Source organism: Rhinatrema bivittatum, unplaced genomic scaffold (genome assembly GCF_901001135.1).
Source record: "Rhinatrema bivittatum unplaced genomic scaffold, aRhiBiv1.1, whole genome shotgun sequence".
Taxonomy (NCBI): domain Eukaryota; kingdom Metazoa; phylum Chordata; class Amphibia; order Gymnophiona; family Rhinatrematidae; genus Rhinatrema; species Rhinatrema bivittatum.
Window position 1 is genome coordinate 150,563 of NW_021820805.1, and position 18,923 is coordinate 169,485.

The following is an 18,923-nucleotide window of genomic DNA, read 5'->3' on the forward strand; positions in this document are numbered from 1 at the left end:
GGCATTCCAGGCATCCGCGTCCCTCTCCCTGAAGAAATACTTCCTGACATTGGTTCTGAGTCTTCCTCCCTGCAGCTTCAAATCGTGACTCCTAGTTCTATTGATTTTTTTTCCATTGTTTTTTTGCATTATAAAAGGTTTGATGTTGACCATGAATCATTAACACCTTTCAAATATCTGAAAGTCTGTATCATATCTCCTCTGCTCCTCCTTTCCTCCAGGGTGAACATATTTAGGTTCTTTAACCTCTCCTCATAAGTCATTTTATGAAGTCCATCCACCTTTTTGGTTGCCCTTCTCTGGAACGCCTCCATCCTGTCTCTATCCCTTCTGAGATACGGTCTCCAGAACTGAACACAGTACTCCAGGTGAGGCCTCACCAAGGACCTGTACAAGGGGATCATCACTTCCCTTTTCTTACTCAATATTCCTCTCTCTATGCAGCCCAGCATTCTTCTGGCTTTTGCTATCGCCTTGTCACATTGTTTCACCGACTTCAGATCATTAGACACTATCACCCCTAGGTCCCTCTCCTGCTCCATGCACATCAGCCTTTCCCCCCCCCCCCCCCCCCCCTATCAAATACAGTTCATTCGGATTTCCACACCCCAGATGCAGGACTCTGCACTTCTTGGCATTGAATCTCAGCTGCCATATCGTCGACCACTCTTCCAGCTTCCTTAAATCCCGTCTCATTCTCTCCACTCCTAGCGTGTCCACTCTGTTGCAGATCTTGGTATCATCCGCAAAAAGACAAACCTAACCTTCTATCCTGTCTGCGATGTCGCTCACAAAGATATTGTGGTTGGGTTTTTCTTTTTTTTAACCCTCTTCCCATTTTTCCCTTACTTATAAATCCCCCTTCTTCTCTCCCTCCACCTAAGACAGTATGGTCAGGTGGCACCAGGAGCTGGGAGAGCAACTTCTCTGCGCCCCTCCCTCAGTGCTACTCTCTGCAGCCGGCAGGAGCCGTCACAGTGGCCACAGAGAATAGCATTGAGGGAGGGGGCGCAATCGAGTCTGTCACACCAGTACAGCCTGAGCCAGCGGGCCCGGCCTCTGTAAGGCAAACATTTTCCAAGGAGAGACCAAAACAGGCTTTGGACTACTCAGCAGCGCTGAGAAATTGAAGCTGGGTGGGTAAGTTATGATGGGATAAAAAATAAATATTCCAGTTTTGGGCTTCTCACAGAGCGTCATATCAGAAATGGTTCCGGGATAAGAGAGAAAATAAAACACAGATTTTTTTTTTTTTTTAAAGACGCGGGCTACTTATAAGCCAATATATTAAATGCCCTGAATTGCAGGCTGTACACCAGCTGTTACACAGCACCAGCGGTATCTGCACTTTCACTATTATCCAAGTGTATTAACAGTCAGATAAGACTCCCTGGATCAACTTTACTGGCCTGACAATTTTACACATGCTGCCTAATTAAGACATAAACTGACTTAAAATAAAAAGGGAAAACAATGTACCAAAAAGTAACAACAGTAATAACAAAAGAATAGGAAACTGAAAGGGCAACAAGGGCATTTTGGGTGCTGTTGTGGAATTATTACCCCAAGCAATGTCCACGACAGAAATGCATTGATGCTTCCTTGAGATTGCACACGATAGAAGCATAAGCCTGGTTTAATCACCGTCGTTAAAAAACCTCCAGCCAGGACACCCGCTCTTTAATAAAGAGATATTTTTTATATAGTGTCCTTATGCTTGTTTTTTTTTATTTATTTTTAACTTATTGCATAAAAACACTTGCCTGGTATGAAACGGAGTAGACTTTAAAGCAGAAATATAGCCTCTCCTTAAGAACATAGGAACATGCCATTCTGGGTCAGACCAAGAGTCCATCAAGCCCAGCATCCTGTTTCCAACAGTGGCCAATCCAGGCCTTAAAAACATGGCAAGTTCCCAAAAACTATTCCATGCTACTGTTACTAGTAATAGCAGTGGTTATTTTCTAAGTCAACTTGATTAATAGCAGATAATGGACTTCTCCAAGAAATTATCCAATCCTTTCTTAAACCCAACTACTCTAACTGCTCTATTCACATCCCCTGGCAACAAATTCCAGAGTTTAATTGTGCGTTGAGTGAAAAAGACAATTAGTTTTAAATGTGCCACATGCTAACTTCATGGAGTGCCCCCTAGTCCTTCTATTATCCAAAAGAGTAAATAACCGATTCACATCTACCCGTTCTAGACCTCTCATGATTTTAAAGACCTCTATCATATCCCCCCTCAGCCGTCTCTTCTCCAAGCTGAACAGCCATAACCTCTTTAGTCTTTCCTCATACGGGAGCTGTTCCATCCCCTTTATCATTTTGGTCGCCCTTCTCTGAACCTTCTCCATCGCCACTATATCTTTCTTTCTTGAGATGTGGCGACCAGAATTGTGCACAGTATTCAAGGTGCGGTCTCAGCATGGTTGCTTTTTTGAGTGCCGCAGTACACTGAGCCGATGATTTCAATGCGTTATCCGTAATCGCCGTTTCACCTCAGCTGACATTAAAACACCGACGATGGCCAGCGTTTCGTGAAGGCTGCGTCAGGGCGATACAGCATTTCATTTATTCATTCCAAATCGGCATTTCGTCAGAGCAAACCTCTCTCATTATGTGCTGTTTTTCACTTGCCTGTTATTTGATTCATCTGCCTTTATGGACTGTCAACTCCCCTGCCCCCATCCCCTCCCCCACCCCCCAAATAAATAAATAAATTTCCCTGCAGTTTCTCTGGCTACTTCTTTTATTTTGATCAGTTATCGCAATGGGAAAACCCACCAAACGGACTGGTAATTGGAAAATGAGCAGAGGTTCCCATCTCTTTCGTGCGCGATGCAGTTGTGCTTTTCCTGTGGTTTCACTAAGGGACTGTGCCCAGCTGCCTCTCTCCAAACCATGCCCTCTGCAACCCTGCTCATCAGGTCTCCAGCCCGTCCCTGTGCCAGCTCCCTCGCAGTGCCTGTCACTGTCCCGCAGGAAAAGAAAGGGACTTTGGGGATCCTTCTCGATTTAATTGGGGAGATCAAGAGCACTCCTGCACCAGCCCAGCACGCCGGCCTTGAAACCGTGTCGAGTGCCATCTGGGACCCTTACAAGTAAGGGAAGTGACTCTATAAAAGTGCATTCTAAATATCCCATTCATGTCAGATAGAAGTGACTTTTCAACACATTTAGGTGTGGCAGAGTGGAAGCTTTAAAATTCAGGAGCTGTAATTGCAAAGCACAGTGGTTTTCACTGAAGGGGTTGACTGCAGTGTTTTCCCACTTTTCACTGTTCCCTCCTTGACCGTGGCTTAAATTGATTTAAAAGAAAGAAACAAAATGTAGGTGCCAGCTACTCTCTTGTTTAAGTTGTGGTTTTGGATACTGCCGGCTGGGCTGTGAGGCGACTCCAGAATTCGGCAACTCCAGAAGTAGCTTTCCCCGGCCTTCCCTCTGCCCCCAACCTTATTTCATGACCCCCTTCTCCCTTCAGCTCAGAAATCAATGGAAGACTATTTACGGCCCCCTTCTTTTCAGCCAAACTACAACAAAAGGAGAGAAACTGACTGGACGGTATTGTGTGCAGGAGTGTGGGCTTCTCATCTGAATACAAGTGAATGTGACGGCTTTACCCCTCTCTGGCAGGCACTGGGGCCTGGAAGGACTTTCAGAAGATTCCCTCCCTCCCTTTTATTTTTTTTTTTTGGGCAGTAGATTTCCTCACGGTATTTAACCTGCTGCGGCTCAGCCATATTTCTTGTACTGGAGGGAGAGTGGGGGGTTTTTTTTTGGTGGCAGCAGGACCCAAAGGGGAAAAGGGCTATTTTCCCCCCCCCCCCCCGGGCTCCGCCAGCTTTTAAGTTCGGAGCAGGGAGCGGAGTGGGTGGACGTGGCTTGCCGTGGTCTGATAGGAGCCAGGAAAAAAAAAAAAAAATTCTTAACTGGAATAAACAAGTGAGAGAGGGAGCCTTGTGGGGGTTGATTAGTCACACTCGGTGAGGCTTTCTTGAAGTAACAGTGGCTCAGAGAAGCTCTCCCTTTATGCACCAGGGAGGGGCCTGCCGCTGACAGGCAAGCACACACGGCAGAAGAAATCATTTGGCCTTCAGGACTAAGGAGGATATCAAGGCCCACAGTAAAACATCCTTCTCTGCTCGCCCCTCCTCCACCACCAAACACTGCCCCTTCCCCCCCCCCCCCCCCCCCCCAGCTGCAGCCAGGCATAAAATGAGAAAGCAGGTAGGAGGAGGAAAAAAAGGTAGTTTTCAGGACTTCACCCTCTGCTGAGCCGCAGCGTGCCCGGCACTGCGGCACTAGGGTCACTGTGTATGATATTCTTTGTACTGGACAAACTTAGTGCCTTCCTTGGCCAGCTTCGAAGAGCTTGACCCCTTCCTCCGCTCCAAGTCAGGGAAAGGGAGGGTGAAGCACAGAAAGCTAGTCCAGAAAAGTATTACCTTCGTTCAATAAAACGGTACCACCTTATGTCATTTTATGTCCGTCGGCTAATACCTCTTTCTCTCTGTAGGTAATGGCTTGAAAGAAAGATTGGGCACTAGATCCCTGCACCCTTGTCTTTAACCTTCAAGGTGGGTTTTAAGTTACAGTATAGCATTCGGCTCTATGCATTAAAGTAGTACACACATCAAGAGAGATTTTAAAAGGGCCATGCGCGTGCCCATAAATTCGTGTATCTTGCCGTGCACCTAAATATGTGCTATTTTATAACCCACGCGTGTAGGTTATAAAATGCTCTCCATGCATGTCCCCAGCTGCACACGTGGCACAGTCTGCTGAACTTTGGGAGGAGGGAGAGAGAGACTTTTCATAAGGTGCAGTCTGATACTCTATATATGGACCATTGTAAGGGGGCACTTGGATTCGAGGTGAGTTTTCGGGACGTGGTCTCTCTCTCTCTCTCTCCTGCAGATAACAAATGTGTGCCTTCCCAACTATTTAAAACTCACTTACACACAGAAGTGGCTGTTTTTGCACACACAAGGCTTTTAAAATCTACCTTATTGTTAGAGCACAGTTGTCTTCCTGGCCTGCACTGTGAAATGCATTGCTCTTATTTATTTAAAAATGTATATCCCACTCAGGCACCTATTCTAGGTGAGGCACAAGGAGGATAACTTTCAAAACTGCTTGTGCGCCCATTTACACGTGTCTATGGGTGCAGGCAAATTTATTATTGTACTCTATAACCTTCATGGATACGATATGCACAGGCTGTACAATACAAGTACACATGCAAGCACAAATGCGTAGGAAAAAACCCGCAAAACATGCAAATCCGAACTTATCTGGAAAAGCAGCGGCACCCGGGCAGATAAGTCTGAAATGCACTACTTAGAGGGACAAGCAGCACTTTGTTCAGACGTGTCCGGCTACGTAGCACCTGCTATTATTTAGCCGGATAAGCGTGAGCAAGTGATATCACCGATATTTGTACTTCAGATTTTAGTGAGATACACGAGTAGATTTTACTCACGTTATTTGGACACATTTACCCACCCCCCCATCCTCAAGTCGGCTTTCACATGCATAAGCCGGGGGGATTTTCCAGCGTGTGCGAGGCAATGCAATAACCAGTTTTTCCCCATTTAGTCTGCCGGTTCGCCCAGTCCACCTGCAGCTCGTGAAGACCCTCCCGGCTCTTCAGCCTGAAGTCGTCCCCCCCCATTTCACCCCTGCTCCCCCCCGCCTCGCCCAGCCATTTTTTCACTTTTAAGAAGTTTACAATCATTTACGCCGGATACTGAGCAGAAGTAAACGCGTGTGGGTGAGGCACTAGCATTCCTGTGCGTAAATTGCTCAGAAAACAGCAACCTACCCAAATAAAGGCCCCTCCCCCAGAACGCCCCAGCCTGCCCCCTTTTTCACGTGTAAATTTGCTTGTGGACCCTGATTTAGACCTCTGCGTTGCGGTTTTTAAAATTTGCATGTACTCACACGCGTAAGTGCTACTTTTTACTCGAGCGACTTTTGAAAATTCGTCTAATAAAAGTACACACAAGGTCACACTAGCGCACCATTCAGATCCACTGTGTGCAGATTTGTCGCATAAGTAATATAGTGAGGGCTTCTGATTTTAGGTTTTAATCAATAACCCCCCGACGAAACACCCCCCCCCCCCCATGCTAAAAACATTTAAATAAGGGTTTATTGGCTACACAGTGGAAAAACATCTCTCCCCCAGCTCTCTCTCACCCTCTTTGGATCTTTTGCTTTGTTTTTTTGCCTTCTCCATGCTAACAATGCCTCGGCTACACAAATGTATATACTGGATTCAACCAGGAAAGGTACCCAACAATAATCCCTGCGCCACGAAAACACCAGTAAACATCGATTTTTTGCTGCCTCTGAAGAACCCCTAATTAGCTGGAAAATAAACCTCTACGTTTACAATTTATGAGCACCTAAAATGAGAAGCCTTAATTATAATCTCGAAGTTGGAAAGCGTAGCTAGATATTATCACTTGAAGCCTGTAAATGCAAGGTTTCCAGCCAGGAGGACCCTGTACACAGTCTCCATGAGAAAGGGCTTACAGAGGGGCCGATGCAATACCCCGCGCTCAGCGGGTTGTACAGGCGCTAACTAATCCCCTTAAGCAATAAGGGGATTAGCGCCTCTACAGCGCACGTCCAACACGGAGTGAAACTAGTAGCGCTCATCGCATGCAAATGCATGGAACGAGGCTATTAGCTATTCACTCCCGATGCAAAAAAAAAAAAAAAAAAATGTGCATCTAGGACGCACATTTTGGCGATCAGAAATTAACGCCTGCCCGGAGCAACTAGTACAGAAAAGCAGAAAAAAAACTGATTTTCTGTACTGCCTCCTACTTAATATCGTTGGGATATTAAGTAGGAGGAACAACTCTTTAAAAAAAAAAAAAAAAGTTTATAAAAAGCGCTGGCAGTCAGGTGCAGGAAGCGGACGCTCAGTTGTCAAGCGTCTTGTTCCCTGAGCCCCTGGCACATGCACGGGTTAGGAAAATGGACGCTGAGAAATTCAGCGTCCATTCTCCGAACCTGACCACCGGCACCAGAAGGAGTGTATAAGAACATAAGAACATGCCATACTGGGTCAGACCAAGGGTCCATCAAGCCCAGCATCCTGTTTCCAACAGTGGCCAGTCCAGGCCATAAGAACCTGGCAAGTACCCAAAAACTAAGTCTATTCCATGTAACCATTGCTAATGGCAGTGGCTATTCTCTAAGTGAACTTAATAGCAGGTAATGGACTTCTCCTCCAAGAACTTATCCAATCCTTTTTTAAACACAGCTACACTAACTGCACTAACCACATCCTCTGGCAACAAATTCCAGAGTTTAATTGTGCGTTCAGTAAAAAAGAACTTTCTCCGATTAGTTTTAAATGTGCCCCATGCTAACTTCATGGAGTGCCCCCTAGTCTTTCTACTATCCGAAAGAGTAAATAATCGATTCACATCTACCCGTTCTAGACCTCTCATGATTTTAAACACCTCTATCATATCCCCCCTCAGCCGTCTCTTCTCCAAGCTGAAAAGTCCTAACCTCTTTAGTCTTTCCTCATAGGGGAGTTGTTCCATTCCCCTTATCATTTTGGTAGCCCTTCTCTGTACCTTCTCCATCGCAATTATATCTTTTTTGAGATGCGGCGACCAGAATTGTACACAGTATTCAAGGTGCGGTCTCACCATGGAGCGATACAGAGGCATTATGACATTTTCCGTTTTATTCACCATTCCCTTTCTAATAATTCCCAACATTCTGTTTGCTTTTTTGACTGCCGCAGCACACTGAGCTGACGATTTCAATGTGTTATCCACTATGACACCTAGATCGCTTTCTTGGGTGGTAGCTCCTAATATGGAACCCAACATTGTGTAATTATAGCATGGGTTATTTTTCCCTATATGCATCACCTTGCACTTATCCACATTAAATTTCATCTGCCATTTGGATGCCCAATTTTCCAGTCTCACAAGTTCTTCCTGCAATTTATCACAATCTGCTTGTGATTTAACTACTCTGAACAATTTTGTATCAACTGCAAATTTGATAACCTCACTCGTCGTATTTCTTTCCAGATCATTTATAAATATATTGAAAAGTAAGGGTCCTAATACAGATCCCTGAGGCACTCCACTGTCCACTCCCTTCCACTGAGAAAATTGCCCATTTAATCCTACTCTCTGTTTCCTGTCTTTTAGCCAGTTTGCAATCCACGAAAGGACATCGCCACCTATCCCATGACTTTTTACTTTTCCTAGAAGCCTCTCATGAGGAACTTTGTCAAACGCCTTCTGAAAATCCAAATATAAAATCAATATTAAAGGGTCGGGCACTTAATATTAACTTATTCACTCCTTCACTTATTGCCCATTGGTCCTTTTCACTGACATTTGTCAGTGGTAAGGACCAACCCCCTTTCAGGACAGCCTTCCGAAAGGCGATGGGGCAGCGCGAGCCCTAATTTAAATATTGTATCGCGCCCCCCAGGAGAGGTGCCTGGGGGGCGCATTTTAGGAAAGCTGAACACACGGTGCCCGCTTTCAGCGCAACTTTTTTTTTTTTTTTTGCATCGGCCCCAGAGAACGGGACAAAAGCTTTAACTAACCAGGCCCATAGCCACCCCCACCCCCCACCTAAGGTTTCCTGCGGCAAGCTTGGGGTACATTTTGTGGCAAGAGGTAGAAAATTCTAAGGCAAAGTTTCTGAAATTCTGCGGCACATTTCCATAAATTTGAATCATTTTGTATATTAAATATGTGTAAATCGATCTTGCGTAATAAAATGAAAGTCGTTTTCCCATCTCGCCTACGCGTCTGTATAAATTATGTTGTTTGCTGGAGAGTTTTATGAGTGGGGGGGAGAGGGGATCTCGGGTATCTCAGCTGTGGGAGAGGAGAAGAAGGGGCGAGGATCAGGGATCAAGGGAAGAGAGGGAAGGGGGATTGGGAAGGGAGAGGTAACGGGGGGAGGGGAAGAATGGGGATAGGGATAAAAAGGAGGGGGAGGGGGGAGGAGAAGAGAGAAGGAAGAGGGGAAGGAAGTTCTGGAATCAGGGAGGTGACCCTCTCCCAACTCTGACCTTGCTCCTCCTCCTCCACCTGCCATTCTCACTCCATCGCTTTCCCTGCCCGCCCTCTCTCTCTCCCCCCCCCCTCCCCACCACGGCTCTTTTTTCCTCTCCCTACCCCCCGAACCCCTTTCTCTTCTTCCCTCCTAAGTGTTAATGTATATATATATATATATACACACATCCAAACACCCTCCCTCAGTCCCTCATTCACACAGCATCCCAGCCCCCCGATCCCCCAGCCCCTGTCACACACACACACACACGCCCCCCGATCCATCTGCCACACGATTCTCCCCAGCCCGTGAATCCCCTTCTCCCCAAACCTTTCATCGGGCTGGAGATAGGAGGTCGGGGGCAGTACCTCCTTCTTTGACACGCGAGACCCGACCACTGTTCTGAGCCACCATGTGGTCCTTCCCGTGGCTGTGGGACGGCAGGAGGCTGGGGGCCCTGCCCAGAATGCATTAATGCTTAACCAAGTTAACCATAAATGTTCAAAGATTCTCCTCTTCTCAGGCTGAGTTTATTACATGCACAAGGCTGTCATAGCCCACTCTTTTGTCTGTTCCTTCACAGAGCAGCAATCTTATATTTTTCATGTCTAACTGAAAAGCTTCCACGGAAAAGGAGCTAAATTATAGCTTCATGCACCTCGCTGTCCTACACTGAAACTTCAAGTGACATCCAATTCTGCTACAGAAACTTACAGCTCTAACACTAAAGGGAAATAGATGACTTCATATTTACAGATATGATCTCTGGGGGGAAAAAAATGATATTTCTCTCCAGATTATTTATCTCTTCTTGATTTTAGCATCTAGTGATCTCAATTTTACAGAAAGAGCACGTCTGTGGTCTTGTCTTCTATCTTCTGGTCAACTCGAGAGTGCAATCCCATTAATTATGCAGCTTGCATTAACCGAATCTGAGTTTAATCGACACTGATAGAGCCATTTGTCTGGCTAAGATCAGACTTAGCTGGAGAAATGGGTGGGATTTTAAATTCCGACTGGCCCTGAGATACCCGGATAAGGTATTAACTGGCTAAAAAGGTTATGGCTAGCATGAGGTGGGGGGTGGGGATTCTGGGGCAGAGCTCATTATTATTATTATTATTATTATTTATTTCTTTTGTATACCGACATTCGATCGAGATATCACATCGGTTTCCAGAAAACAGGTTGAATAGAGCCGGAACTGCCCTATTTTACATTGTAACAAGAGAACAGTTGATTAAACAATAAATATAAGGAACATTGTAACATATGAATAAAATTAAAATTAAATATTAGATGTGGGTATATAGAAATGGCATATAGCCTATATACAATATGTACAATATGACTTGGTTATGAGTAGGGTGGGGGACAGGGAAAAGGGAGGTTACGAGAAGGGTGGGGGACAGGGAAAAGGGAGGATAGAGAAGGGGGGAGGGGTTATGCGTTCATGCAGAGTAGAAGTTATGCGGTAAGGCTTTCAAGAGCGTTTATTATAGGATGTTGGGGTTCAGGAGGGAATGCTTTCAAGAACAGCCATGTTTTGAGCTGTTTTTTAAAGACTTGCGGTGAGGGTTCGTTTCTGAGCTGTGGGGGGAGGGAGTTCCAGAGGGTAGGGCCAGCTATTGTAATGGCTCGTTTGTGTGTTGTATTGAGGTGAGCATTTTTAAGAGTTGGGATGGAGAGGAGACCTGAGTTGGTGGATCTGAGATTTCTTTGTGTGAAATATGGTTGGATGTTGTTGTTTAGCCAGACCATTCTGTTGTTGTTTATTTTTTTGTGAAGAAGGGTGAGGGTTTTATACTGGATTCTTTGTGTGATGGGCAGCCAGTGGAGGTCTTTGAGAGTGGGTGTGATGTGGGAGGATTTTCTGTGATTGGTGATAATTCTGGCGGCGGCGTTTTGTAGAACTTGGAGGGGCTTGATGTGGATTTCAGGAAGTCCAAGGAGGAGGGAGTTGCAGTAGTCGAGTTTTGAGAAAATAATTGATTGTAGTACTGTTCGGAAATCATGCGGTTGGAGGAGAGGTTTGAGTTTTTTAAGTGTTTGAAGTTTGAAAAAATCCATCTTTGATTATATTGGAGATGTGTCGTTTAAAGTTGAGTTGGCTGTCGATGGTTACTCCTAGGTTTTTTGTGGATGGTGTGAGTGAGGTTCTTGATAAGTTTGGCATCCCAGTGTTGTTTGCGCTTCCTGTGTTGTTTGAGGGGGTGCTCTCGAGGGGGGAAGCGGGACGGTCGTCCTGGATGTGAATGATTTCTGTTTTGGCTTGGTTGAGGCAGAGAGATAGTTGTGATAGCAGTTGAGATAAATTTGAACTGAGTTTGTTCCATCTTTCCATGGTGAGTTCAATGGATTTGGTGATGGGGAGGAGAATTTGAATGTCGTCTGCATAAACGAAGTAGGTGAGGTTGGCATCAGAGAGGTATTTGCATAGTGGGAGGAGGTAGATGTTGAAGAGGGTCGAGGATAGTGAAGAACCTTGAGGGACGCCATGGGTGAGGGGCACTTGGGAGGATTCAGAAGAGTTTGTCTTGACAATGAAGGATCTGTTAGAGAGGTATGATTTGAACCAGTTGAGTGTAGTGTCTTGCAGACCGATCTCTTTAAGTCTGGTGAGGAGAGTTCTGTGGTTGATGGTGTCAAATGCGGCTGATATATCGAGGAGGATCAGTAGAAATGTCTTGCCACTGTCTCGGCCTCTGAGGATGGTGTCGGTGAGGGAGAGGAGGAGAGTTTCTGTGCTGTAGAGTTTTCTGAAGCCGTGCTGTGTTGGATGGAGAAGATTGTGGGCGTCGAGGTGGTCTGTGAGTTGATTGTTGACAGTTTTCTCGATGATTTTTGCTAGGAATGGGAGGTTGGAGACTGGTCTGTAGTTTGCAGGATCAGATTTGTCGAGTTGCGGTTTTTTTATGATTGGTTTGATGATGGCGTTTTTGAGTTTGTCTGGGAAGATTCCTTGTTCGAGGGATAGGTTGATGATTTGGGTTATAGGTTTGGCAATAATCTCTCTGATGAGTTTTAGGGTTTTGATGGGGATGGAGTCTACGGGGTGGGATGCTGGTTTGGTTTTTTTGATGAAGGGTTCAATTTCTGTAGATGCAACAGGAGTGAATTGGGTCCAAATGTGGATGGGAGGAGGGATATTTGTTGAGTCGTTGTGGGAATGGGGAATCTTGGCAATGATGTTGTCGACTTTGTCCTTGAAGAATTGAGCTAGTTTGTCACTGGAGATGTTGTTGGAGTTTGGCATTGTGTCATTCTGGATTGGGTTGGTGAGTTCTTTGACGTATGAGAAGAGGGTCCTCGGGTTGAATTGGTATTCATGAATTCTGGATGTGTAGAAATTGCGCTTTGCTGTGTTGAGGTCAGCTGTATATTTGTGTAGAAGTGTTCTATATTTGTCTTTCAGGTTTGGTGTAGGTGTTCGTCTCCATTGTTTTTCGGTTTGTCTGAGCGTTCGTTTGGATGTTTTCAGTTCGGGGGTGTACCAAGGAGCATTTTGTTTAGTAGATGATCTGATTTCCTTTTTTATTGTGGGGCATAATGTGTTGGCTATGTCAGCGTTGATGGAGATCCAGGAGTCTGTAGCTGAGTTGGCATCATGTAGGTTGATTGTTTTTAGTGCTTCCGGGAGTAGCTCTGCTAGGTCTTCACTGGAGCAAGGTTTGGTGTATTCAATGAAGCAGGAGTCTGTTTTTGCTGTGTTCGATTGATGTTGGAGCTTGGCTTGAATGAGGTAGTGGTCGGACCATGGAGTTGGAGTAGTAGTGGGTGATTCAGTTGCAGATATTTTATTGTTAATGAAAATTAAATCAAGGGTGTGCCCAGATTTCTGAGTGGGGGTGGTAATGATTTGGGAGAATCCGAGAGCTGTCATGGAAGATAGGAGGAGTTCGCAGGTGGGAGTTGTTGGTTGGGTGTCAATATGGAGATTGAAGTCTCCTAGTATGATGGCTGGTTCTTGTAGGTTGATGTGTGATGTGATGGCTTCGATCAGGGGGGAGAGGTTGTGTTGTAGGCAGCCGGGAGGAGCATAGAGGAGGAGTATTTGTAGATGTTTTGATTTAAATAGGTTAGTCTCGAAAGGAGGGGGTAGGTTTAGGGGGAAAGAGGAGAATTTAAGTTTTTTGTGGGCTAGGAATAGTAGTCCACCTCCCTTTCTTTTGCTCCTAGGTATGGAGAATATGTTGTATGTGTTTCTGGGCAGTTGATTGAGTAGGACTGTGTCAGTGTGTTTGAGCCATGATTCAGTTATGCAGAATATGTCTGGGTGGTAGTCTGAGAGCAGGTCATGAATGATTGGGATTTTTTTGGTGATAGACTGTGCATTGATGAGTAGTAGAGTGATGAGTGTGAGGGTATTAAAGTATATTTTAGGGTTAGTTTGGATTTTGGTGAGACGTCTAGTGGATGGAGTGAATTTGGGAGGGTGGTATTGGTTGTAGTGGTGAGGAAGTTTGGGAATGCATTGTGTTAGATCCATAGCATGTGTTTTTGTTGTGCGAGAGAGCCTGTTTGGTTGCTGCGTGACTGTATAATGTTGTGTGGAGAGTTTTGTTAGTATAGCGATGCATAGAAGATTTCAATAGATAGGGTGAAGGGTGGATGGAGGAGGGTGGGTCGGGAGTTTAGGGTGGTGGGGGGTTTCAGGGGAGGTCAAGGAGGATTGAGTCACTTAATGAGGTTGTAGTCACTTAATGAGGTTGTAGAACATAAAGGGAGTGCACAACGGGAGTGCACGAAGGAGCGCACAAAGGAGCAGGCTCCTTTGTCGTGCTCCTTCGGCGCGCGACGCTAGGCGCGCGGCGCTTGGGTGTCTCACAATTTAAATTTAATGTCTAATCAGGGCGGTCCCCTGATTGGCTGTGCGTGCTCAGTGTTCCCCTCGGAGGCGGAGGAAGGGCCGGAGGATGTCGTCGGCGTCTGCGGCTCAGGGAAGACGGCAGGGGCTGCCTCGTGGTCGGGGTCGGAGGCGGCCATGGATAGGTGAAATAAGTTGGGCCTTACCCCGGCGGGTCTCCGGCGCCGATCGCGCAGGCCCAGCACCGATTTTCCCCCTCTGCTCGGCAGTGCTATCCGGATAAACATCAGTTTTCAGCATTATCCAGCTAACAAGGCTTGCCAACTGGATAGCACTCCAACTCCTAAAGTTATCCAGATAAACTTATCTGGCTGGATATATTCAGCTTTAGGGTAGCCAGGTATATAAGAACATAAGAAATGGCCATGCTGGGTCAGGCCAAGGGTCCATCAAGCCCAGCATCTTGTCTCCAGCAGAGGCCAAACCAGGCCACAAGAACCTGGCAATTACCCAAACACTAAGAAGATCCCATGCTACTGATGCAATTAATAGCAGTGGCTATTCCCTAAGTAAACTTGATTAATAGCTGTTAATGGATTTCTCCTCCAAGAACTTATCCAAACCTTTTTTGAACCCAGCTACACTAACTGCACTAACCACATCCTCTGGCAACAAATTCCAGAGCTTTATTGTGCATGGAGTGAAAAAGATTAGTCTTAAATGTGCTACTTGCTAACTTCATGGAATGCCCCTAGTCCAGCTAACTTTCCTAGCCAGTCATGCCGTCTTTATCTGTTCCTGCTGTGTCATCACATTTGCACAGTCTGAGGAATCACAAGTCATGCCAGCTATGATGTAATAAATGATACCACCACACAGACTGCATAATCTTATTCCATAATTCATGACCCTATTGCAAACATGGCTTCTCCAAGGAATTATGGGAAACTGCAGGTAGAGCTTCCTAAAGAATTTAAGCAATGATGCCGTAGCCATCAATAAATAAATAGATTAATTTTTTTTCTTTTTTTTTTAGGAACAGTAGTTTTCTGCTGCTCCTATGGGCTTCCAGAATTACCCTCTACTGGCCTCTAGCACCATGAACTTTTGTTCGGAATTAACCAGTTTTCCCCCATTTTATAAACACACCCTCTGCCCCTCGCACCCCACCCATCTAGTCTGGCCATCACAACAACAGTCCTTGGCTAAGGGCCATAGCCTGCAGTTCCTTCCGGAACTCTGCAAACTTGCACCTTGAACCTGGCCACTTGGTGTCGCCACTGCACAATGGCTGAGGCTCCGCCCCTTAAGGGCTGAGAGCAGTAAACGTTTTAGCTAATACAGGGTGAAGTATTGTAACTTATCATGAGTGTTTCTGAAAAGCAGAAAAGACCACAAAGATTGCAAATTTCTTCCAACGTGTTCGTACATTTAAATAAAACGTTTTTGTCATCAGACCTGTGGACTGTGTGTTCCTTTTTTATCAACACCGTGGTTTTGTGATATAGGTTTATTATTCTTTTCAAAATTAAAATTCTCAGCCACTCCTTGTGACCTTGGGCAAGTCACTTCACTCTTCGTTGGTTCGGGCACAAACAGGTTGTGACCCCCACTGTGGACAGGAAAATACCTTTAGTACCTGAATGTAATCCACTTTGGAGTGCCTGAAAAGTCGAATATAACTCAAATACCTATGTAAATAAATATATGAGACCTGATATAGTAATTGTTTAACATGTGAGATCACAATGCATGATCAAATCTACAGTTTTTTCCATTAAATGGAATGAAAGATCGTGACAAAAGTACATAATGTATTAAGCTGCAATGTCTTTATGCAGACATGAATTCTCTATCAATAAAGGCTAATATGGCCGCTCTGGTTCATTTGTCATTTTTGTACTAACTGCAAAAGCTGACTTCTTTATTTCAAAGGTAGGTTAATTATAAGGGGAAATGTCTAGACCAATGTCTTTCAGCCTTTCTTTCTTTAAAGAACCCGGTTATAATATATTGTGAAACTCTGTGGAGCCACAAGCCTCTCTGCCTTCTTCCGTCTCACTCTCTCTGTATAAAAGTATGCAGGATCCTAGCTGAAAAGCACAGGTCTAGACCAACAGCAGACACAATAAACTAACTAGGCACCTTCAATTGTGCCATATCAGTTCTGGAAACTTGAATTTTTAAATAAAAAGTGGGTGTTTTTTTTCCCTTCCAGCGACCACCGAGGGATAAGGAAAGCTTAGGATGCCAGGGCCTATCCTGGTGGCTAATTCTGGAGAGTCAGGGATAAGCTTTCCCAAATTCAGTCATCAGGATTCTCAATCAGGTCCTCTTTTCAGGATAATCCAAATAGACCTGATGTATGCAAATACAGCTGATGAATATTAATTACGGCTATCCTCCTAGTTGGATCTGGTTGAGATCGTGAGGTCTGAGTTTGGGAAACCTTGGTTGAGGGATTATCCACAATCAAGAGACGCTCTAGGACTGACCCACTGCCTTGCTCTTGACCTAAGTCACTGTTTGGTCTCTTTATCAAAGTGCATTAACACTAGCACGTGCACTGATGCACGTTAAACATGTCTAACACACATTAAACACACTCAATACCTGCTGAATCACCACTAATGCATTTGCATTAAGGCTAAGGTGGTTTTTGTAACCCTTAATGTGGATTACCACATCAAATATTTAAATGAGCAAAAAAAAAATGCAAAAAAAAAATATGTTAATTGGTTCATTTAAATATAACACTATACATTAAGGCAACAACTACACCTCTAGAGGTGTAATTAAGCATTTATATTAAAATCATCTGTTAACGGATAGATACTCAAGTGTAGTCAGGCAACAAATAGGATTCACGTTATTCCTTCACTTGCCTCCTCTTGCAACCTGTGGTCCGGGTGCAAAAACGTCGCCAATGGACCACAGGATTGTAAAGCAAAAGTCACAACTCTTGCCCGAACGACAGGCAGCTGCCTCCACTTCCCTCAGCAGAGTCCTGCCTCTGCCGGCTCCTCTTTTTTTTTTGCCAGGGGGGGGGGGGGGGGGGGGAATGCAAACCCGAGGTCAGGGTGCACGACTGCCTCGTTCGCCAGGGGCCGCCATATGCTTGCGCTGGCAGGGGGCGCCGGAAGGACGGCTCGCCCGCCCCTGACTTCCCGCGTGGAGAGCTGGGGGTTCTGAATTTGCCACAGTTTTACTGCTAAAATCCCCAATTAACACTTTTTTTCAGCCCTGAATTTCCTGGGGGGGGGGGGGGGAATCTCTCTCTCTCTCTCTCTCTGCTTCCTAACGAGGTTTCTCCTCCCCGCTGTCTCGCTGCGAAAGCTTTCTGCCGTCCGAGGGGGGGTTCGTACGGCGCTGGAGCGCGTTCTCTGACCTTGATTGGTGTTTGGGGAGCCGGTTAAATAGATTACGCCGAGGTTACCTTGACAACTGTCTTTGCTGATTTAGCAGCGCAGTTCATTCTTGGGCACAGGACTCGCCGCGACGGTGGAATTCCACTGACTTCATATTAATCATTAACACAATGTTCTCGATGGGTTCTGCCAAGCTGCTAATACCGACTGCATCTCCATTATTTTATTATTTTTTTTTGCTGGTTAATAATGCAGGCTAAGAAATGTTTACATTACAAAACGGAGCACCTTGTAATAACAGAGAATTATTATGCATGCTTATTTCTATGTTGGGGTTTGGTTTTTGTGGGTTTTTTTTAGTCTTCTCGTCTCAAAGCGAAATATTGTAATTTGTTAATACCTCCCATCAGATCTGACAGGAGAGGATGCGCTTCCAAATGAAACATTCTCATTTACATGGATTGCAGACAGCATTTTTCTTTTCTTTTCCAGCTTGGATCTGAACCTCCCAGACATGACTGATAATTGAATACAGTATGATAAAGTCCCTTTTCTCCATAGGCACTTGTGCACAGACTATACAGTTCCGCTTCAGTGAATTACAGATCGATGTGGGGCAGTATAGTCACTGATAAGAATGGGAGGAAAAGCAAGGGGAAAAAACAAGGTCGAAAAAAACTGGTTTCTGTGGGAATGCAGTGGGAATGTTTGTTTTATCGCCCGTGGTTTTACCTTCACGCCTGTAAATACACCATCTAACACCGAGGACGGGGGTGAAACTTTTCAAGAGTGTGATATGAAACTCTAATCCAGAGACTACATGGAGCAATGGCAGTGGTACTCACACCAGTCCTCTGGCCCCCTCCTCTACCCCACCTGGCAGTCGACTTTTCAGGATATTCCCTAATGCAGGGTTTCTCAAGCCAGGAGAACTCCCTCCAGCTAGCTGAGCTATCAGGATATCCGCCATGAATATGCATGAGATAGACCTGAATATGCTGGGTCTCCACTGCATGCAAATATATTCTATGCATATTCGTGGTGGATATCCTGAAGACAAGTGAGAAGTCCTGCCCCAATGCATATATATACATATATATATATATATATATATATATATATATATATATATATATATACATACACATGACATATGTTTGCATACACTGGAGGCAGTGTGTGCAACATTTTCTCATGCATATTCATTAGGGATATCCTAAAAATCCAATTTGTTGGTGGGGGAGGCGCCCGCCATGGAATCACATATCACAACATGCATCCCAATATTGTTCAACACTTTAATTACTTATAAAGCAAGAATAGAGCTAACTTGTAGGCGTAAGAGTTCCTCAAGCACAAATAAAATAAAATAAATAAAATAAAGCACTAAATAAAATAAATAAATAACTATGATCAAAAGTCACAAAAGGAAACAGAAGCTACTTTACCTTTGGTAAAAACAAGTAAACTTTGTGTGACTTGAATTAGAATATATTAATGAATGCGCACTAGATACTCAGCATAAGTTCAAGAATGGTTTCACTTCCATTCTTCTTGGGATCTCAAAACTGTTCGACCTAGTTTATTTAGTTAGCCATGCTAAGAATATATGTCAGGTACTAAAATATTGCCCAAAATACCTTAACTATGATCCAATAATAGATAAATGTTTACTTTATCATGAAATG

At 44.8% G+C, this 18,923-nt stretch overlaps 1 long non-coding RNA gene across 1 annotated transcript in view; it reads right to left on the reverse strand.

The window, feature by feature from the left end:
* LOC115082152 overlaps window positions 1-17,380 on the reverse strand; it is a 58,158-nt gene extending 40,778 nt beyond the window's left edge. The window contains exon 1 of the long non-coding RNA XR_003854087.1: window positions 17,304-17,380. This is a non-coding gene — a long non-coding RNA (uncharacterized LOC115082152). The remainder of the gene's footprint in view (window positions 1-17,303) is intronic.
* Between the last annotated feature and the right edge of the window lie 1,543 nt (window positions 17,381-18,923).